The sequence below is a fragment of the Anas platyrhynchos genome, chromosome 14 (assembly GCF_047663525.1).
Source record: "Anas platyrhynchos isolate ZD024472 breed Pekin duck chromosome 14, IASCAAS_PekinDuck_T2T, whole genome shotgun sequence".
NCBI lineage: Eukaryota > Metazoa > Chordata > Aves > Anseriformes > Anatidae > Anas > Anas platyrhynchos.
The window spans coordinates 22543619-22566697 of record NC_092600.1 but is presented as its reverse complement, the minus strand read 5'-3'; the positions used below and the strand labels follow the sequence as shown (position 1 = coordinate 22566697).

The following is a 23079-nucleotide window of genomic DNA, read 5'->3' as shown; positions in this document are numbered from 1 at the left end:
AAAGTGTGTTCTACCTTACTAAAGTTTCACCTTCACCTTGTAAAATGCAAAAAGCTGAAACAGGAATACGACCAAAAACTTATATGCTTTCCTGATATTTAAAAAATAAAACATCAACATACATGTATATGCAAAATAATAACTACCAAACAAACAAACAAAAACACTTATTATGAATATTTGAAAGGGTCAAGCCAAAGAATTACTAGAACTTGACAAAACAGTAACAGTCCACAGTCACTTTACTGCAGAGTACTGAATTTCTTTTTAGATATCACTGAAAAGGAATGAAAAGGAATGAAGGGTACATCTGTCTTTTTTCCTGTTGGAAAGAACAGAATTTTTTTTGAGCCATAATTACTAGAAATGAGCAACAAAAAGGGAACAGGTCCTTCATATCACTCCCGCAGTCATCTATGCCACAGAACCACAAGTTCCAAGTCTGTGCTTACCAGCAGTAGCTGTAATGATAATCAGCCTCAGAATATTGCTGTGTCAGGACAGAACTGAAAATACGATGATTCAGCAAATCATGAAAAAGTTCACTGCTCTGTCAAGAGAATGTCACAAGATTTCACTGTTACATACTTTCCCATCTACTTCAATTATAATGTACATTTTAAAAATAATCTAGTTTATATTAATTAATACTAATTAAATATAAACACTTTACCAAATCAGAGCTATTGCTAGATAAATTTATTACATAAAATAAAGTGTAGGCACTTTGTAGGTACTGAAATCTCTAAATCTTGTTAACAGTATGCACTGAGCATGTATGGTGAATGTGTAACAGGAAACTCTGTACCACAGCATGCCAGAAGATGAAGCATCTTATCTGCACAGTCCCTTCTCAGGACACTTCCCCAGCTGGCTCCAAAGGCAGAGTTGCTCATGGAACTGCCACCTAGGCTGGCCATGACAAGGTGCATGTGGAAAGATAATTGGGAAGTCCCAACATGCTAGTCTTGTGATTTCACCACTGAATTAGACAGTGAGAATCTGCTCTACAATTGTGCACTTCAAGCTTTATCTTTTAAAACTAATCTGAATGAGGTAGGCTTTTGTTTTTATATTACCCCATCAGCTGAAAAGAGTTTGATTCTATCATGCTGTCCTAACTTGGAAAACCTTACCTCTGCAGTCATTTACACAGAATAAGCAGATTCACTCTGCACAGACATCAACTGACATGATAGTTCAATCTCATTTCTCAACTTTTTTTGCTGGAAACAGTCTCTTTGTACTGTTGAAGAAAATTCCCCTGGAATATACTACTCAATTTTATTCAAAGGTACTGTTACTTTTCAAGCATTTCCAGATAAACATACCTTCATTTTAAAAACAGCAACATAGTAACACAGAACACACAAAAGAGGAAGCCGGTGCGTAAAGGACATATGCCTTCAGTTATAAACCGAAATGATAAAGTTATGGGAAAAAAAAATCCAACTTGCAATGCTCTCTTCTTTACTCCACACCAATACATGTATAACTAATTAAAAGGGAAATTTATTATTTCTGTAGCTTCATTTCTTCTACTCTGTTACCACAGAATTTTGTTTTACTTCTGTTATTAACAAAAATGCTTAAGAATAGCAGTATTTATTATACAAATACTGTTGCTTAGTGCGTTTTCTAATACATTTACATTAATTAGGAGGAATTTATGCTTGCACAGAAAATTCAATATATCTTTCCCTGTTGCATTTTGTGTCTCTTAATATCTCTTAGTTTTCCTCCTCCTTTTTCTTCATTTCCAGGAAGTTTCTTGATCTTTGATTTAAAGTCAAAATCTTAAAAGTTTTGGCTCTCCTCATCAAATCATCATCATCATCTAGAAGAAACTGAGAACCATAGCTTGCTTTAGTTTTTTGAAAACATTTTGGGGAAGGAATGGAATAACAATCATTAAATATTTGTAGTCATCAATATAAAAATAAGCTTTGTTTCTGCTTCATTTCTCTCAGTCATTCTTCACGAATCTTCACCCATCACCACCACAACTAATACTTCATACTAACAGCATCTGCTTAGCATATTCTTTTCTATAAACTTCTTGTGGAAAGCTTTACCTGAACCTTGTTATGTAACTTAACATCAACTTTTCCTCACAAGTCCATTTAATGACATTATTACTTGCAGTCTTGGAAGCAGAAGGCAATCTAATCCTTGTCTTTCGGTTCTACTCAGTATTTTCCCCAGTGAACAACTAGTCTGAGTACAACGATTTACAAATACTGAGCTAGTGTCTTCCTACACCTCCCAGAAACTGTCCTTTCTGAAGGTCTTATTGCCTGGCATAGGACGCTGGTGCAATTGCTAGGCCATCCCTTGTGAAAGCAGTAACTAATGCTCTTCTTTTAAGAAACGCAGCATTCCTCTGAGTTAATAAATACAACTTACCTTGCCTGAAATTCCCTTCTTTTAACTATTCTTGCCATCTTCTCCCAAGTCTGTAAAGCAACAGAGGCCATAAGTGAAGGAAGAAGAGGATAAAACATGGATGGAAACACAAATGGCAGTCACACACTGTGCAAGCAGAGATGCACTTTTCACACTGTGGGAGGCCTCAGTAGCTGTTCAAACAGCAGGGTCTGAGTAAATCTCAGCTAGTCTGCCATGAAGAGAGTTATTACTCCCATTTCCAGGGAATTATAGGCTACCTGGTATAAGAGACTAAGAAGCAAAAGAGGATGATGTCTCGAACTCTCAGCAGAAAAGGTTGTAGCCACATTTTAAATTGGCTAAGAAAAGAGCATCCTGCAAAAGCAGGAGAGCACTGTTCCAGGGCCAGCCTCCTGGAAACCATCTGAGACATCTCTGCAGCTGTGGTCCTGGCAGTGGGCAGAAGGGAAGGCCTTAGCAACACCTTTCTCCAAAGACCTTTCTAAAAGGTTCTGCACATGCAAAGTAATGGCTACTGGCTTATTAATGTGGTTATAGCTTGTTTTGTGATTACCTGAAATACATGAATACGGATATGCATGAGATTTTATGCCAGACCTCCACAAATCCACAAATGAGTTCACTGTGAACTTCTACAGAAGAATTTTTTTTCTTCTAATAGAGAAAATAGTTTACTAAAAATAAATTTAACTGGAAAATACATTACACTTCTGAAGATCTAGCATGTTGGAACTTTGGATTTCCTGTCAAATGTCATTGAAGCATGAAACAGTAAGATTTGAATCCTGTTTTAATTGAAAATATTGCTACAATTTCAACCAGGAAGCTGCTAACAAAGCTTTCATAATAAAGATTTTAAAACAAAATTGTTTGTTTCTAAACTCTACACATGCACTCAGTTTTATTTTGACTGAAAATGTAATTATATTCTTAAAGGCAAGAATTATATTCTCTTAAAACTGAGACTACTGCTGAATTATGCCAGTTATACAGCCATTTCAAATTCATATTGAGCTTTTTTTTTAAGAGAAAATAAGTACTTCCAAACAATCCTTTGCTTCAGAAAATATAAGCATCCTTTCATGATAAATTTGTGTGTGTGTGCATGTACAAACACGTATATGCATGAAAAAATAATACTTCCCACAGTACTTGTCTTCAAGAATCTCACTGATCAATCCCTTATTCTATCATCCCTTATTCTATCATGGCAGCAACTAGGAATTAGTTTTATGCCTTGCAGTAGATGGCACCTTTTGTGTTAATCATGCTACAAAGCTTAAATTTTATAGCTAATAACTAAAATTCAACAATGTGAGGGATATGCTAAAGGCCACTTCAAACTTCAGAATAGCAAATCTATTTTCTGCTCATGGTTAAGTGTATTTACATTTCTGGAGGCCTGAATAAAGAGGTCCTATTTACACAAAGGGTCAGCCATTCTTGAATTCTGCATATTGAATGGCATATTTTCTTTTGTCACTCATGGTATGGGTACAGGACAAACAACTCAAGTTCAGGATTTCTACAGATATTCTTTACTTTTTGCAATGTGGACGTGTGTCATTTCTCTGTTGTTAATGTTTTTAATTCAACAACCTTCTTAGCAAAGAGGGAGTTGTTACATAAAATACAAGGACAGCAGTAACATGAAACTACTTAAATTTACAACTGAATTATGTTGTGATATTATTGCACACAGACATGAATTCAAGCAAGAAAATGAAACATTTAATAAAGCAAGATGAATAAAAAAAATAAAAATAAAAATAAAAATAAAAATAAAAATAAAAATAAAAATAAAATAAAAATAAAAATAAAAATAAAAATAAAAATAAAAATAAAAATAAAAATAAAAATAAAAATAAAATTTGCAACTTGTCATGACCACACTTGCACTTCCTCTCAAATCACTTTTGAAACCTGTTTTCATAACTTAACCAAGACTCTAATCTTGACTTCCAAAGCTTGAAGTCATTTTAAAAAATAACCAACAAATCAAACAATGAACAAACAATTCACAAGAATCAACTCACTTAGTTTGCTACACTGTCCTGGGTTCAAATGATATGACTGAGTTTGGGGAATTACACATCCAATATTGGTATACTACAATTTGAACTTTTGAATTTTTTGAATTTTTGATTTTTTTTCGTTTATTATTATTATTATTCCTATGGCTTCACAAAGATGGAAACAATTTTGTTTCAAGGGAAAAAAAAAAGTTTTTCTAGTTAGAAAACATTCTGGTTTAGGCCACTTACTTATTCACATTACACTAAAAGGGACCTCAGCATTTCACATGCTTCATTTCTCAGCACTATGACAGGAAAAGCTGTATCTCTAGATAGTCCTGACAATGATATTTCTAGAATTCTGGTAGGAAAAACTCTAAAAACTCATGGACACATGTAGCCCATTCCTGTCTGATTCCATTATTTTTATATATATATTTTTTTTCTCCTGAAGTGTTGTCTGAAGTTCTTTCTTTCAGTTTATATCTGTTACATATCTTAAAATACATTGCCCAAATCTGAAATGGACACCTTTCTCTGTGTAGCAGACTTTTTTATGGTCAAATATCTATGTTTCTAAATATTCAGAGTTTTTCTAAACTTCTTGGACTAAGCAGCTGCAATTCATTCACTTGTACCTAGCAGATAAAGATTTCTAGATCTCTGATCATGTTCATTTGTAGCTTTTGAGACACTGGGGATCAACTATCTGGGGGCTTGGCCAGAGTAATTCAGTTAAAATTCAAAGCTGAACTTTGAAAAAAAGCAATGCTGAGCACTTCCATTACCAGGGCTATAGCCCTGTTCATTCATCAGAGAAACAAATTTGCTAAACATTCCTTCTCTCAGTTAGTTTTTTTCTCTAGTTAGTTTGTTATTAAGCAGATAAATAAACAAATCTAATTCTTGTATATTATTCTAGCACTGGGAATTAAATAATTTCTTTCACATTTTTGTGTTTTGTTTTGTGTTTTTTTGTTGTTGCTGTTCTCAAAATCATGTTATTTTAAGTACATTCCATTTGTTCTATTTTTCCTATTTTTGTCACTTTGTTGACTTCTTGATTAGACAAGTCTGTCGCTAAAAATGAAGTTCTCAAGCCATCCACCTTTCTTGTTCTTGCTGTACAAAAGTTGACCTACAGTCTGCAGTATCTAATGTTTTATTTTCTACTTTCTAGTTAGGGATTAAATTCCAGACCTCCTGCTCTTAAGTTTTCTCTGAACAGAATGATCCCTCTGGCGTTATTCTCATACAGCACATTTCTGAGTTCCTTGAAATCACCTGTAACCCCTGATGACTCTCATGGAAAAGCATGTTTATGTGTTAAAATATGTATGCTCAGAGACAGCTAGATAAAGAAGCCCACTTTATCATGCAACCTTAAATCTGTGTGTGTGTGGTGGTTCTACTGTGCTAGGCAGCCAAACACCACAACCGCTCTCTCACCCCACCCCCCCAATACAGTGTGCAACAGTGTTATCCACCTTTTCTAGGATGCATAACTTACGAGCATCACCTGCTATTAACAAGTAAGCAAACACTTTCAAGCTTGACATTTCTTACAAATTGCTATAATTGTCTCATACGCAGAAACAGAGCAAAACCTGCCTCAGTTGTTCTGTTCATGCTCTCTAATACAACAAAACAAACTAACCAAGCATTTAATTTTACCATTTAACAAATACACTACTTACAAACACAGAGACCACAATACTGGCTTGTGAAATCAAACCCGATCTCCTGCTTGATTATTTACATTTCAAAATCTGTCTTCCCTACTGAGACTCTACAGAGAGGTTCAAGTCATTGCAAGTTCTAGTGGAGACAATTGCCTATTTATTTGAAACCACATAAGCATATTTCATCTATACAGCTAAAAAAAAAACACCCATGAGATGGTAAGGTCTTGCTGTTTTATTACAGGGCTGCCTATGAATCAGTCGCTATACAGACAAAAAAGTTTCAAAAGTCTTTTATTATCTCTGAATCAGAAGTGATCCAAGAATCAGCATTTTCTCATTTATCTTCCTTCACTGAACATAATCAGGAATCCTCACTGATCAACAGAATTATTTTGCATAGGTTGGCACATCTGGAAAAAATGGATTGCATCACTCTTCATGCTGATAAATATTTTAAATTATAAACAAACTTTGATTATCATACTTATCCACTTATCCAAAGCATAGAGAAGCATAACTAGAAACATGGGAAAATGATATGCATAAAAGCAACAGACAAATGCAGCAAGCATAATTTAGGTGATTTAAAATGTAAGGATTTGGACCTAAGAAATATTCTGCCAAAAGTCTGTAAAAGTTGGTTTTATTATTTACTGAACTATAAAATACAAAGTTTAGAAATGTAAATTTTGCACAGTGCAGATGACACACGATGTGAAAGTAAGCAAGTCACTATCACATTCCTTCAGAGACTGATGACGTCTAGTTGCATGATAAATGTGCCTTAGGGAGGCTGTGGTAAGCTCTCATAGGACTAACATGAAGATCAGTGTTTGCCTTGTGGCAAGCAGGTGTTGGAATAATTCGTTAAGTTTTCCTTTAAGAGCACTGTGTAAAAACAATAAGGCTATGCAAAGGAATAGTAAATGTTGTGAAATAAAAGGAAGCTGATTATGCTAGGTGAAAGGCCACAATCTCCTTTAAGCACCTGCAAGAACAACTGCAAAAATGCTGATGTTTATAAAGTAGCCTGCTGGGACTATAATGAAGATGTCAAAACCTCAGGCGGGCAGCCTTTCTTTAGTCCCCTTAAACCATCTGTGGATAATGTGTGGAGGGGGGGATGATCTCACAAACCATGTAATCACAAATTTCGTGTCTTTTAGTCTCTTAAAACAAATATAAAAACAAAGATCAAAGCCACCATCTAGACTGTGCTGATTGACTTTTTGAAGAACAGCCCAAAGCTAGCATAAGCAAGCACTCAGAGTTCTAAACAATCAGTATCAAAAAAGACTAAACAAGAACATGTTTATCTACCAAATATCTTCTTGTATCCTTTTTCTGTTTAAATCTTCAGCCAGCTGGACATTCAATTTATTGAAAGCATGCCTTCATTTACTAAGAACATGAGTATATTCTTATGGATATGAAAATATATATTTATAGACAAAGTAGAGAGAAAATACATATTAAGCTGTACATAAAATGAGGCAAATGGCTGAGAAAATATGTACTCAGGCAATGCATCAGCTGGTTATCTTTATTTTTTCTTTTTTTTCTTTCTTTTTTTTTTTTTTAAATGGGAAGTTTTTATTACAACTTATTACATAGCTTGTAAAGTAATGTAAAATCTCTGATGTAAAGTCTTATATTTCATATTGAAATGCAAAGAACCTGGAATTAAAACTACCACTTAAAGATGATATTTTTATGGAAACTTGAATCCTATCACTGTTTTTGATTCGAAGTGTTCTGAATCATTATTTCTCATAATTACATGCAAATTAACATCTCATATGAACACATGGATTTCTATTTTATTTCATTAAGAGACAGAAAATAGCAATCACAAACAAAAAGTAACTGAACTCTTTCCAAAGTCTGAAAGTCTACAGACAAAATTTGCTTTGGTCTTTCAATAACCCAAGCACTTGCCCAAATTTTTAATCTTTCTGGATCCTGCTTCTCTGCAAGTCTTCCAATGTTTTTGCTAGACATAGCCTGATTTCATATGGCAATAAATATTTAAAACAAGAACAGACCCAAAAGCACAGATTTCCTGCAACAGACACCGAGATTTAACTCTTAGTTTTTCACTAATCCAGGAGCTCCAATCGTCAAAAATAATTTACAGCCTTTTTTGTCTTGGTCCCTCATTAGCTATGCTAAATGTCCTTGGCATCAAGAAATGAAGTAGCCATTTGCTCACTGTAGTATCCTTTGAATGGCTGTAAACCAGTAACATCAGGAAAGGTACTGCTTTGCCTCATTAGATTTATTGAACTAGCAGGGAACCATTCTGTTGCATGACTGAAGTCACTATTTGACTAAGTAAACATTTAATGTATTTTAACTAATGTTTCATGCCTACTCACAGCTTACAACTATTGCAACTATATATTTCAGCCATTTTCCTTTTTTTTCCATAACTGCCTCTGATTTTCTTCAGTCTAAACAAGACAAACTATAAAAAGGTCTTGCTCTGCCAAACTGCCAACCTGCATTGGTAATTTACATATTAATAATTACATACATAAAAGAGTAAAGCATTACTTAGCACAATTCATTAACAAAAAGCAGTTTGCATGTTGCCAGAGTTGAACATCACACAAGAATTGCAAGACCTGTCGCCTTTACATTAATATGCAATGCAGGACTTCAGCAGGTGCTCTACCTCCTGAAATCATTTTCATGAACAATTCGTCATGAAAAGTACTCTGATGGAAATATAATTTGCAATAGAGACCAGTGAAAAAATCAGATGTTGTCTCTGACAACTGTACCAAAATTTCCAGTCACTTGTATGGGTCAAAAAAAAAAATTAAATCCAGTTCCATACCCTCACGTCAAATAAAAAGATAAACTTATTAAGTACTGTCCATAAGGATATGAGTGTTTTTATCTGCTTTTCATGAAAAACAAAGAAAGAAAAACACATGCACCCTATCCCAAAGTATCACCTCTCCTAAGGCTTGAAATTTGCTTTTAATTGAAGTTTTAACACATCTGTGTTCCATTCCTACTGTGGGAATAGAAATGTTGTTTTTGCAGAGTTACATTGTTTAGAAGGAGGGAATGTGGTACTGAGATATGCTTACAGTGATGAGAAAGTTTAGCAGGCGACCTAGTGAAATGCAGACAACCAGACTCCTTAGGACAATTAGGTGAAAATCACGGTGTCAAGTCAAGTCAGATAAGTGAAGAAACATTACCACTTCAAGCAGTAAAAATGTCAAAAGAAATTTGAAATTTAACAGGCCGGCAACTGAAGGCCATGCATTGTTTGTGAAGCATCAGATAGATTGTGAACCTGGATTACCCACTCAGTGGGGAAACAGGGGAGGGTCCTGCCATCAAAAGGTATATAAACTGTGTTTTGGAACTAGTAGATGCGCTCTCTCCTGCTTGTGGGGTGCCCGCCATTGCAATCGCGAATAAATTACTACTTCACTGAGATCCTCGCCTGAGCCTAAGTTATTGGCTACGGAGTGTTTCTCACAATTTGGGGGCTCGTCCGGGATCCAGTCACCTACTGGGGAGCCCCACCGCCGCAGCAGCAGGAAGGCATGCCCCACTGATTTCAGCGGTCCTGTGCATCGACGGTGGCGGTTCTGCGGAAAGCTGACAGAGGGCCCGAGACTGGTTAAAGAGGCAGGATCCGTGAAGTAGTGGGGAAAGGAAGAAGGTAGGCACTCCGGGTTTTTAAGAATCGATCCGGTAACTCTGTGCACAGACCAAGGTAAGAAATATTAAGTATTGCCTTGGGGGTCGGGTATCTGGTGTATGGTAAGCCCTTGCACGGGGAAGTGCTGGCACTACACCAGGGGAATCTGGTGTACGGTAATCCTTGCACGGGGAAGTGCTTGGAAGTACACCAGGGAATCTGGTCAACTCAGGTGTGCGGTAACGCTGGCACGGGGAAGTGCTTGGCGGTACACCCCCATCTTTCAGTACGTTAGTGTGTGGTAAACTGCAGAAGGGAAATTTCTGTAGCACATACTGGCGAGGGTTAGGAAAGATGGGAAGTACGAGTTCCAGGGAATCTGGTAAACTCATAGGTGTGCGGTAACGCTGGCACGGGGAAGTGCTTGGCGGTACACCCCCATTTTTCAGTACGTTGGTGTGTGGTACACTGCAGAAGGGAAATTTCTGTAGCACATACTGGCTAGGGTTAGGAAAAATGGGAAAATATGAGTTCCAGGGGACAGGGAGATATCCCTGGGGGAGTGCCTACTAATAGTTCTTCCTGAAGAATGATAAGAAATTGGAAACATAATCCCAAAATTAGAGGGATTGTAAAAGAAAAATAATTTTAAAAAGGTTAAATATTGTGTATCAGTCTGGACAAAAGAACCAATTAAGGAAACAGCAGTATTTTGGCCAAAATACGGGTCTGATGAAAATTCAGGCTTTAAATTTATGTGTAAACAAGAAGATTCCTTTTTTTAGAGAAGGAGCCAAGTTATGCTCCCTATAATCTTAATATTGAACTGGTGGCAGCAGCAGTCACTCCGGGAAGGGAGACAGGGACTGTAATTAACACTGTCCCTAAAGAAGGATCGTACTCTAGGCTCTGGCAAGAATTAGAACAAGGTAGAAGAGATATTGAGAATTTTGCCTTCTACTACTAACAGTACTAACAATAACTGTGTATCCTCTTAGGTGAACTACCCCCCCCTCCTTACCAGCAGAGAGGTTAGGACTTTTAAGAAGGAGAGGAAGTCTTTATTCGAGGACCCCAACAGCCTAGTTGAACAATTAGACCAGTTCCTACGACCTGATTTATACTCTTGGGGGAGGGAATTATGTCTGTAAGTATGTTGTTTACAGGGAAAGAAACGGGAATGATCAGGAGGAGAGCTGCTATACAAGAATGGGAAAGAGCTCATCCTCCAGGACCAGGGGTAATACCGGCAGGGCAGAAATACCCACTTGCCAATCCTGGCTGGAATAATAATAGTGTGCAACACAGAAATCATATGAGAGACTTGGGGTCAGAATGAGAAAGTACTTGGGGATGAGACCTGAGGACCGAGTATCCCAAGGGCTCTTGAAAGTTCATTGTGTGATTAAAGCCTGGCAAAATACGCAGAAAATGCTTCAGAAGGTGGGGGGATGTAGTGAACAGTCACTGGGGGACCCTCCTGCGGGAGGCCCTGGAGGTGTGTGTCCGGAGGGGAGATAAGAAGGAAAAAAAAAAAAAAAAAAAAAAAGAGTGAAACTAATGGTATTGACAGTGCAGCGGGTAGTGAGGCAGAGGGTTGGAGAAAGAGGAAGAAAATCTTCAGGGGGAGTCAGGGCCAGGATGGAAAGGAGAGGAAGAGAGATGAAGGAATGGCAGGCAAAGAAGGCTGCCTGTGTTGTGGCCTGAGTCCTAGCAGAGACAGGCTTTGATAAGATGTTTTAAGTGTGGCCAGGCTGGCCACTTCGAATAGGAATATCTGGAGTGGAAGAAGGAAGAAAGAAGGAAAATGGCATGAAATATACTATATTGATATGTTGTTTCAGTATCTTGGAGGGAAAAGGTATGGAATTAAGTTGGACCCTGACTGAGCCTTTGGTACTGGTATTAGAAAAGTACAGGCTGGAGAAAGATAAAGGAAGTGTTAAAAGGGTTGCTGAAGGTGTTAAAGGTGTGGCATGTAGCATTTAACAGAGCTGTTTGAAATTGAATGAGCAGGGAAAGGTGATGTAGGCATTATCTAAGTAACAGTCTAGAAGTTTTGGTATATTTGCTGTGGTGTTTGGTCAGTTTCCCAAACATCGGGGAGGGGGACGGTGGGGGGAACAGCCTGCTCCACCAGGGGCCTCTCCAGCGGCCGCAGGGGGGCTTTGGCTCCAGCGCCTGGAGCGCCTCCTCCCCCTCCTTCTGCACTGACTTTGGTGTCTGCGGGGGGGGTTTCTCGCTCTCCCAACTGCTGTTGAGCAGCAGGCTTTTGTTTGTTTCTTTGTTTGTTTGTTTTCGTGGATGTGCTCTCACAGAGGCACGGACTGTGTTGCTCATGGCTTGGCTCTGGGCAGCAGTGAGCCCCTTAGGGGCCGGATGAAATTGTCCCTTACCTGCCACGGGGAGGCTTCTGGGTTTTTCTCACGGGGGCTGCCACTGCAGTTTCCCACGCCCCCCACTCACAGCCCCCGAACCTTGCCATCAAAACCAATACACTGGGGAACAGCTAGGTCATTACTGACTTGTAAAGTATCAGGGATTAAATTAACTAATGAAACCCTAAAAAGCGATGGGGGCAGAAGGGACTGGGATAACAGTGCCACTTTTGGGGGATACCAAGCTGAGACCAGAGGATAAAATGATCACTGGGTAATTATTGTATGTACGCAAGGCAGGGACTAACTTGTTGAAAAGGGATTTGATGATTAAATTGGGCATTCAAATAGTAAATTGTTAGACTGGAATAACAGTGTTATTAATGGAGTGCTCTCTGGCCCTGAGAGTAAACATACATGGATATTCACCTCTGACTGGAAAGACCCTGAAATGGGGGCGGAAGCAACAATATAGGTGGACAATTTTACCTCAGGGCTATACAGGGCCACCTATCTATTTGGGTAAGTTCTTAAAAAAAAAAAAAAAAAAAAAAAAAAAATACTTTGGAGCAATTACTACCTCCCGAGGAGGTATTAATGTTAACAAATATGTGGACCGTTTTCTATTGTCAGGACAGGAGAAAAGAGTTGTGAAGAAAGCTACTAACAAGCTATTCAACTTTCTGGGAAAGCAGGGCTTGGGAGTATTAAAAAAAAAATAAATAAATAAATTACAATATGGAGAAAGAGAAGTCAGGTATTTAAGGCATCTAACGTCTGAAGGAAAACAAAGAATAAATGCAGAGAGGATTCAGGGAATTGTTGAAAATTAAGAAAGAACTAAAAAGTTTTAAAAGAAAGATTTTTTCTAAGGAATCAGGAGCCATGAAGTCTGAAGGAAAATGGATACTCCCTAATGGGAGAGAAATGCTGAATAAAGTGATAATGAGGCAAATATTAACTGTTTTACATCAAAAGAGTCATTGGGAAGTGCAAGCAATGTGTGATGTTGTGCTAAGAAAGTATGTCTGTGTAGGAATATACACTTCAGGGAAGCACATATGTAGAGGATGTACCATATGTCAAAAGGTAAATGAAAAGGTCTTCTGTAACCCATCTAGAGGGGGACGGGAGCCAGGGCTTTGACCTTTCCAAAGTATACAGGTAGACTTTACTGAGTTACTTGTTTGTTCTAATTGACCATGTGACTGGATGGGTGTAAAGCTTTACTGCAAGGGTTAAAGCAGGCCTTAGCGATTGAGTGGGATTTTCACAGCCCCTGGCACCCCTCCTCTTCTGGGAAGGTGGAGCGAATGAATCAGACATTAAAGAAGCAATTAACTAAACTAGTGTTAGAAACCCAGCTTCCTTGGGTAAAATGCTTACTCCTACAGGTTTAAACAGCACCAGGAAAGGATACAGGAATTTTACCATATGAGATGCTGTTCAGATTGCCCTATCTGGGCAGAAGGGATGAGATACCACAATTCAAAACAAGAGAGTTTTCTTAAGAACTGTATTCTGGGGTTGTTCTGTTCTTTGTCATTTCTCAGGACCTGTGGGTTGTGGGCTCAAACCCCACCTTTGGAATTTCCCATTCACCACCATCACCCAGGAAACCGGGTCCTGATTTGGACCTGGAAAGAGTCAACTCCGGCCTGAATGGGAAGGACAATTACTAACCACTGAAACAGCCGTAAGAACTGCGGAAAAAGGTTGGACTCACTATACTCGAGTGAAGGCATCCGTCGACGCTAGTACCTGGGATGCTGTTCCTACAAAAGACTTGTTGGAAGTTGAAATTGAAGAGAAAAATCTCATAGTGGACTCTGAGCAGGATAAGAGCTTAAAATTGTAAAATAACCTTTATTTTCACAGGTAACTAAAGACTGTGACTTGTGATTGAAAGAAAGAACAGACCTATAGCGAATTGCAGTGCTCCCAAGGGGGGGTTGTTATAGTAGTAGTGTACATCTTATTTTTTTTTTGTATCGATAATTATTTGGAAACCTAAGGTTTAAAAATAATGACAGGGAAAAATCGATTACTAATTTTGTTTTTAGTGATTCTAGGCCTCAGAGAAGGCCTCGGTCAATTGGCAACTTGGAAAAGGCATGACCAGATAATAGCAAAAACGGGATACCCCGTCAAAATATGGGTGACTGTGACGGAGGGTTATGTACCACATTCTGTCACGTTTGATGTTTGTGAGGTGTTAGCTTGTGGAGATTTAAATGCCCAACGACAATTGAGCAGAGAGAACAAATAACTGGGAGAGACCCAACAGCCAGATTGAGAATAGCTGTATGGAAACAATCCTCTACTGCCATCAGAGAAAGGGAGAAACTCAAGGAGAAAACAGGAGAGAAAACAGGAAGCCCTCTGAAATGTGGCAGTTCAAACAAGGTATGGGGATGTGAATGCCTGGATAGAATGGGTCAAATATACCGTCCAGAGTCTCAACCGTAGCTATTGCTATGCTTGTGCCTCGGGATGACTGATTGCCCAGATAATGCCCTTCCCATGGGGGTGGACCAAAGACTCCCAAGGGATGCGATATATGATTGCATTGTACCAAGAAAAGACTGCCTGGGGAAATGAGGCCTTTAAGTCTCTCTTTGCTGTTCCTTGCATGATAACAATATCGCGGTTCCCCCTGCATTCTCTACAGCTATAGGTAACCATACAGCTTGCCTCTCACGGCAGGGTGTGAGTGCTACCTGGCATCTGGGAGAATTTGCCTTGTGCTATCAAGGACTTGATGGGAAACTGCTCAAGACTAGAGATCCCCAGGGCAGATCTCTGGTGGTACGGTGGAGGGAAGATCTTACGGTCCACCCTACCATCTAATTGGGAAGGCACTTGTGCACTTGTTCAATTAGCTATACCCTTCACCCTGGCATTTGAAAGAGAAACATCACAAATACCCAGAAGAAGTAAAAGAGGCTTAGGAATATCATTTGATGATAGAGTATACATAGATTCTATTGGTGTTCCTAGAGGAGTTCCAGATGAACATAAAGCCAGAAATCAAATTGCTGCAGGGTTTGAGTCACTGTTCTGGTGGGTAACAATCAATAAAAATGCGGATTGGATTAATTATTTCTATTATAATCAGCAGAGATTCATCAATTATACCAAGGATGCGATGAGAGGAATCGCTGAACAACTAGATGCCATCAGCAAAATGGCTTGGGAAAACAGGATAGCATTAGATATGATGCTCGCAGAGGAAGGAGGTGTGTTTGTGTGTGTAATACTGAGCAACCATTGTTGCACTCTTATACCCAACAATAGTGTCCCAGATGGCTCAGTAACAAGAGCATTGCAAGGGCTTACCACCCTTGCCAGTGAATTGGAAAAAAAAAAAGGTAGGCATATTTGCAACATTGATCGTAGTTGTAGGAGTTTTGACAGCCATTGGTTGCTGCATTATCCTCTGTGTAAGAGGACTAGTACAGTGGTTAACTGAAACCGCACTATTGAAACAAATGACCATGGAGCTACCACCTTACTCAGATAAGGAGATAATGAGGAGATGGAAAGCAAAGAAAGCAAAGAAGATGAAGTCTATCAAATTACACCTTAGAGAAAGGTTTTGCAAAAATCAACAGTTTATAAAAAAAAGAAAAGGGGGGAATTGTGGGAATAGAAATGTTGTTTTTGCAGAGTTACATTGTTTAGAAGGAGGGAATGTGGTACTGAGATATGCTTACAGTGATGAGAAAGTTTAGCAGGCGACCTAGTGAAATGCAGACAACCAGACTCCTTAGGACAATTAGGTGAAAATCACGGTGTCAAGTCAGATAAGTGAAGAAACATTACCACTTCAAGCAGTAAAAATGTCAAAAGAAATTTGAAATTTAACAGGCCGGCAACTGAAGGCCATGCATTGTTTGTGAAGCATCAGATAGATTGTGAACCTGGATTACCCACTCAGTGGGGAAACAGGGGAGGGTCCTGCCATCAAAAGGTATATAAACTGTGTTTTGGAACTAGTAGATGCGCTCTCTCCTGCTTGTGGGGCGCCCGCCATTGCAATCGCGAATAAATTACTACTTCACTGAGATCCTCGCCTGAGCCTAAGTTATTGGCTACGGAGTGTTTCACACACTACCTCATCTCTGTGTGCCAATGGTGTCCATACAGAAATACATACTTCATAAGAGAAAAAGAAAGATGATGACAGTTCCCTTGATCAATTTTTAGCAGGCTCCTCTAGGCAGCTGTAGCTTTAATCCCAGAGTCAGAAATTAAGACTAAATCTGTGAAGAAGTGCATTAAACAAATTTCACCCACTATGAGGGTGGTGAGGCAGTGGTACAGGCTGCCCAGAGGAGCTGTGGGTGCCCCATCCCTGGCAGTGCCCAAGGCCAGGCTGGATGGGACTTTGAGCAACCTGGTCTGGTGGGAGGTGTCCCTGCCCATGGCAGAAGGGGTGGAACCAGGTGGTTTTAAGGGCCCTTCCAATCCAAACCATTCTGTGATTCTATGAATTGTTGGAACTGTACTGTAGCATTCCAGCCAAGCTTTGTGTACTGGGTACACATGGTAAAGGTTTGGCTGCAGGGGTGAGCAGAGCCCAGCAGCTGCCTCATGTCAGAGCAGAGCTAGCTCCGGCCGGCTCCAAAAGGTTCTGGCTGCTGGCCAGAGCTGAGCCAGAAAGTTTAAATCACGAATTTAAACTTTCCACTTACCACAGCAAACTTCTATGTATGTCACCTCTTGGTTGCTTAGATCTCTTCCTGATGCACAGTAGCGCAAGGCTCAATTTTAAAAAGTCCCTTATTAGGAAACCAGGATGAATGTGACAAGGAGGGAACAGTTTATCACTTCATTCTTTCTCTAACTATCTCCCATTCTTCACTTCTAGGGCAGGACGCTCAATTCACTATGAGCAGTAAAAAAAAAAAAAAAAAAAGGCAACAGGCTGTAGCCACCAGGAAAAAAACAGCTATGATGGAAAGCCTTCAAGGTAAATCATTAGCTCCTAGACCTTTTTAAGTCCAGTCAACTGATCTCGTCATAAAATGAAGATGAAAGACATGGTCAATACAAATTCAGAAAATGGTAGAACAATCTGTTTCTTCAGACACAGAACATCTGCATCCAGCTAGTTTGCAAGTAATCCGATGTGCACAGGAGGATCAGGTGGCGCAGTCAGTTTACTGCAATACCACTTTTCTCAACTTATAACTTTGTAAGTGCCTTGTTTTATCTCTGCTTGTCAAGCCTTTTGTACCAGGTATGTTTTTGTACTGTGCCTTCTGCCTATTCAGGAGAAAGCAGAATGATAAGGACAATATGCTTGCTTGCCTACTGCATGCTACAGTAGACAAATCATGGAAACCTTAAACATGGAAGTTAAAATTTTCATGAACGTCTTAAAAACAATAATAGGAAACTTCTTTAATAGTTGCTATGATCAATCTAAGCACAACTTTTAATTTCCAGACCACTTGTTTTCAATTTTTCATTTCTAGACTATGTCTTTCTAACTGTGGGATGGGAAGTGGACAATAAAATTAAAAAGAATCATGGATGGATTGAAGATAAATTAATACTGATGAAGATATATTTTTATTAACAGGCTGTGAGCTGTGTCTATTTTCAGATTAAAGTTTGCTATAAAAATACGAAGCCAGCATAAGTTTAAAGCCTTCAAATATATTTTGGGTATTTGCATAATTACACTTGCAAATTAAAATTCCACTATTAAATACATATATATACAAGCACACCTTTTTATTACTTTTTTTTTTTTAATGGATCGGCACTGGACATTTTCTGTAACAAATCTTTAAATGACGTTTAGATGTAGAGCTTAGTGATATGGTTTAGTGGAGGACTTGTTAGTGTTAGGTCAGAGGTTGGAATAGGTGATACTGGAGTCCTCTTCCAACCTAGATGATTCTGTGATTTTGTAAAATATGAATGACCGTGATTTTACCACACTTATTAAAACAATTAAATATCATGCCAAGTTTATTACATCAAGGCACATATCTTTGTTGAAGAAGATAACCACAATGCAATTTTAACATTTAAATGATAGTACCCAGCACCTCAATTAACCTAGTGCTCATGGCACTGAAAGGAAAAAAGAAAGACAAAGAACTCCATATGCATCTGCACATTTCTTAGCAAACAGCAAATTAATTCTGAGTGAGCAGTTTTGAAGTTAGATACATCATGCATTTGTGTCTCTTGGTAAGAAGTCAGTTTCTCTCGTATGCACGGTTGAGCTACAAAATAAGGAATTACCAAGCACCTGACCTGTTGTATGTCCACACAGATATGGAAATCAAGCTGAATTGTTTGCAGTTTCTATCTTTTCTAGAAACCCTAACAGAACGCAATGAGGATAACACAGGTTTAATTCCTATTTTCCAGACAAATGGCAGTCCTCCCTCTAACATAGTCTATACTTACGGGTTTAGCTTTAGACAAGTGTACTTCAGAGAACTGAAAGGATTGGCCATCTTAATGGTAACAAAGGAATTTCTCAGAATTACTGACCACAGAGATTCATAGGAGCAAAGAGTAAGAAAAGATTTTGTAAAGGTTTGTGTACTCTAGGAGACCACAATCTCTTTGTCCCCTCCCCCCCCCACCGCTATAGCCAGAATTGCAAATGGCTCTGTAAATGTTATGGAGAGCTTTTCTGAAATCAATTCTAATAGCTTTGAATATAACTATAATCAGATTTTGTTTAAAGCTCTTGATATGTTCTTTGCACAGGATGGCTATCGGGCACATATAATTGAACATTATATAATAAAGAAAAAATACATTGGCTTTTTGTTCTAGGCACTAGTTTCCATGGACTACTTCTCATTGTATATTACCATTTTCATAAAAGCAGCTCCAAACAGTTGCAAAGACTTATATATGTAGTCATTTTTTTGCAACGCCCACAAGCTTTAACATTTCAGTTGTTCAGAATCTTACTGGCCTATGCCCCTTTCCCCAACAAAGGAAATAAGGGCACAAAAATAATTTCTCTTCTTGTTTTCTAATGTCTTAGAACAACACATATTCTACCTACACCTGAAGAGCCAACAAGTCACCAAATTTCAGGAAGCATAAAGCATTTAAGCAGGGAAGTCATGCATACACTATTTGGCATGTGTGAAAACCATTCAATTTCAAACATTCTTATCTGTATGGAGAATTTAGGCACTTCAGCAATTCCATGCAAATGGTCCAATACTGCTTTCACCATGTTCTCTCTTAAATAATGTTAACCTCATTCATCTCCAGAATCACAAAATTGGTGCAGTTTACTAAAATTTTGAATGAATTCTCCACCTATTTCCAACACTTGCTTGGAAACAGAGCTGAGAGTGACACCTTACCAAATATGTTTCATTTAGAAAAGATTAGAAGACAAAACGTAAGTTTACTGCAAGGAAGTACATAAATTTTAAATTAGTTAGAAATATTAGTACACACAAAAAGCAATATACTATTTTGAATAAATTCCTGGTGCATTACTAAGTAACTTTAGGTAAAATAATGTTTATCTAAGAGAAACACGGAATTGCTTTACAGGCAAGGAGTAACCTAAAGAGGGGAGGCTTAGTTTAGATATAAAGAAGAAATTATTTGCTCTGAGGGTGGAGAGGTACAGCAACAGGTTGCCCAGAGAAGCTGTGGATGCACTTACCCACAGAGAAGATGTGGAACACTTCCCCACCCCTGGAAGTATTCAAGGCCAGGCTGGATGGGTCCTTGGGCAACCTGGTCCTTGGGCACCAGGGAGGTGTCCCTGCCCTTGTCAGGGGGCTTGGAACTCAATTATCTTTAAGGTACCTTCCAAACCAAACCATTCTATGATTCTGGGATTCTCACATCCTCTTTCCTTACTACCCTTTTGGAAGTCAGTACTCTTCAGACAGCTGCAGGCCCTCTTTCAACTTACATTTCTGGGAACAAAAACAAATTTTCATGTTGAATTTATGTCTCACTTTTGAGTATTTGGGCTCCTCAGTGTTGTATTTGTAAATATTTCATTTCTCTGAGTTTGCCCTTTAAAAACCAAGGGCATTAAAGATCTCTTCCTGTTTACCCATTTAAGTTAAAGCAAATCAATGAAGAATCATAGGATCTAAAGTTCTTTTGTTTTTTCCTAAATTTTTTCTTAATCCTCAATATCAGATTTGTCATGGCAAAGAAATCAATGAAGATACTGGTTGAATGTCAGTACCTAGGCTCTTGGATTATTACTACCATTTTTTTCCCCATAATCCATATTTAGAAAGCTAAAATGTCATATATGACTAGAGTGAACACTCCTATCTACTTTTTTCCCTTTAATACTGTTAGAGAGATCTACAGTTTCCAAAAACTACCTCATCAGAAATTCCTTAGTATCTCTTCCAGACTTCACTGACTCAAGAAACAATGTTATTGACCACACATCTTAGCTTCCTTTCTATTTTCTCTGAACATCATCTTAATTTTTGTAATTACTTTCGTTAGTTAACCTATAGAGCTGGGGTTCAAGCAGATCAAGTTCCTATGTCTAGACATATGTTCCTATGTCTATGAGACTTCCCCCATTCCACACGAACACCTCTATAGTGGCATGCTGACCACAACTAATTAATAATCAAATCCATTCTTCAATGGAGTTACATATCTGGTTATCCCTATTATCAGTATTTATATCTTCCTTTTTCCCTTGCCACTTCTCCTATTACTCTTTTGCTATTTTTACTACATTTGCCATTTTCTTTTTTTAATTCTTCTTAAGTACTAAGTTAGTTTAAAAGAATTCATTACTTCTTCCGAAGTCTCATTTTTGACACTTTCTTTTACTATTTTTCCACTCTCAATTTGAAGATTACACTATTGCAGTGGAATCTATCCATCATGAAGAGCTTGATTTCGTTGAATGTTACCTTGTAGTCAGGTATTCTAAATGAATCTTGAAGTGATTTTTGTTTCTTTTTTTAACTTTTATTTATTTATTTATTTATTAAGGGGATTAAAATAATTTCACCCATATAGCCCCAGCACCTTTCCTAATCTTGGGCAATTACTCGTTAGAGCAAATAATTGTCATTTGTTCCAAGTACCAGTCTTTGCTAGTAGTGACATTGTTACCAGCTTACCGTCCCCCTCCATACTAGACACCCAAAATTTTCTTTTTAAGTGAAAGAATGTCCTTCTAGAGAATGGAAGTTTTTACCCTGACATCTTTTAAGGCACTGATCCTTTATTTCCGTCTTACTATTCTAATCTTACTAATTACTATTTAACCCCCAAACTACTCTTTCCCATTATGTTTTTGTTTGTTTGTTTGTTTTTTTAACATAATTTGCAAATTGCTTTCAGGAAAGCATTAAAGATAATGTTATTTCATTAATTTAAAATTAGTCAAGGTGATTCTCATGATATTTTCTGTTGTTCTTATGCACAAATTGCAAAACACAACTTTTATTAGCCTCACACTGAATTACTTAATTACAGGATGAAATCATATTCAGTAATAACAACTAAAGCACTTAGCCGTGTTCAAGAATGAAGTGAAAATCATTTAGATTCTTGCAAGTGGGTTCTCAGAGTTCCAATACATTTTTAAAGATACTTTTATATCACATAAAACGCATTCTTTTATATGATAGGACAATCCATAACAGAAGAAAATGAAGATCTTCATCCACTACAGCACTCTTTACTCTGAAAGAGAATGTCATGCTATAACCATTACAAAGAATTTCATTATTCTCTCAACCACAGCAGCCACCCAGTGGCTACTCTTTTTAATACTCAGACACGCATAAAACCAGGAATTTAGGAGATGGTCAGAACCTGCAATTTTCAGTGATAGCCTCTTGCATTAAATATTCCTTTTATGTGAAAGAGGAAATAAAGCCATCAACATTTTTTCTTTGGAAGCAGACTCTACACAAACATTCAGAAGAAGAGGAAGAAGAAAAAAACAAAGATATGGATGTAAATGTTGTGAGGCTCTTTTGTCATTACTGTTTATATATATATATATATATATATATATATATATAAACATATATATATATATAGTGTCTGTTTGCTTTTCTTTAAATAAGAGACTGTTAATAAGAAGATATATTGTTAATAAAGTTTTAATAGGAAAATATTTCTGTGTGATAGGCTATTTTTTTTCTTTAAACTATAAATCTAGAGAGAAAAAAAAAAGTTATTAAATGGAAAAAAAGTTATTAATGGATGTTAAAAGTATCAAGAAATTTAGACCAACAGCACTGACAGATGTTTCTGAACTACATTATAACTCGTTATGAAAGTTTTGCAACAGTTCTCAATCTTGCAGGAACATAAGAGAATTTATTTCATGCCTTATTTAAGTGTCTTTTTGCGTAGGTGCCAGAAAATGGCTTCATATCCAAAAGCTTGCCTGTTTTTTTTTTAACTGTATTGGTCTAGCTAAAAATGTTACTCTCCCTGCCATTTTTGCCTTGAAGATATCCGTAAACCTTCACAGTTTCAATATTAGTGATTATTAGACACTTTAATATTTATAAAGCAATTATATACGGCCAAAGAGGAACTTAAATAATAAAATTCATTTAAGATGACAAGAAGCATGAAGTTCTTCATCCACATTCTTATGATCTTCCAAATACTCTACTTGAAACCACTTCTTTCCATTTTCTAAGTTCCAAGTTTAACAAAATCTGTGTACATAATGTTTCAATAATGAGGAAAACCTCTATAAAATTGAAAAACTATAACAAATATAAATTTTTATCAATGAATAATGCATGTTACTACCAGACAAGAAGTGACAGACGATTACAAAGAAAAGAACCAATACACTTTGTTGTAAATGGCATCGGTTTCTGCTGTGCATACCTAAGTATGTTGGAAGATATATACTTCTTGTTACAGGAGTTCCCTCCAGCAATCTTAATATTTGG

At 37.7% G+C, this 23079-nt stretch overlaps 1 long non-coding RNA gene across 2 annotated transcripts in view; it reads right to left on the bottom strand.

Moving 5' to 3' along the window:
- Positions 1 to 23079, bottom strand: part of LOC113842166 (uncharacterized) — a 39490-nt gene that overhangs the window by 1677 nt on the left and 14734 nt on the right. Inside the window, exons 5-6 of one of the 2 annotated variants that reach the window (XR_011803338.1) lie at positions 2407 to 2456; positions 453 to 550 (exon numbers count right to left, since the gene is read on the bottom strand). This is a non-coding gene — a long non-coding RNA (uncharacterized lncRNA). Of the gene's footprint in view, positions 1 to 452; positions 551 to 1496; positions 1848 to 2406; positions 2457 to 23079 lie in introns of those variants that run through there. The other variant, XR_011803337.1, reaches the window with a different exon arrangement.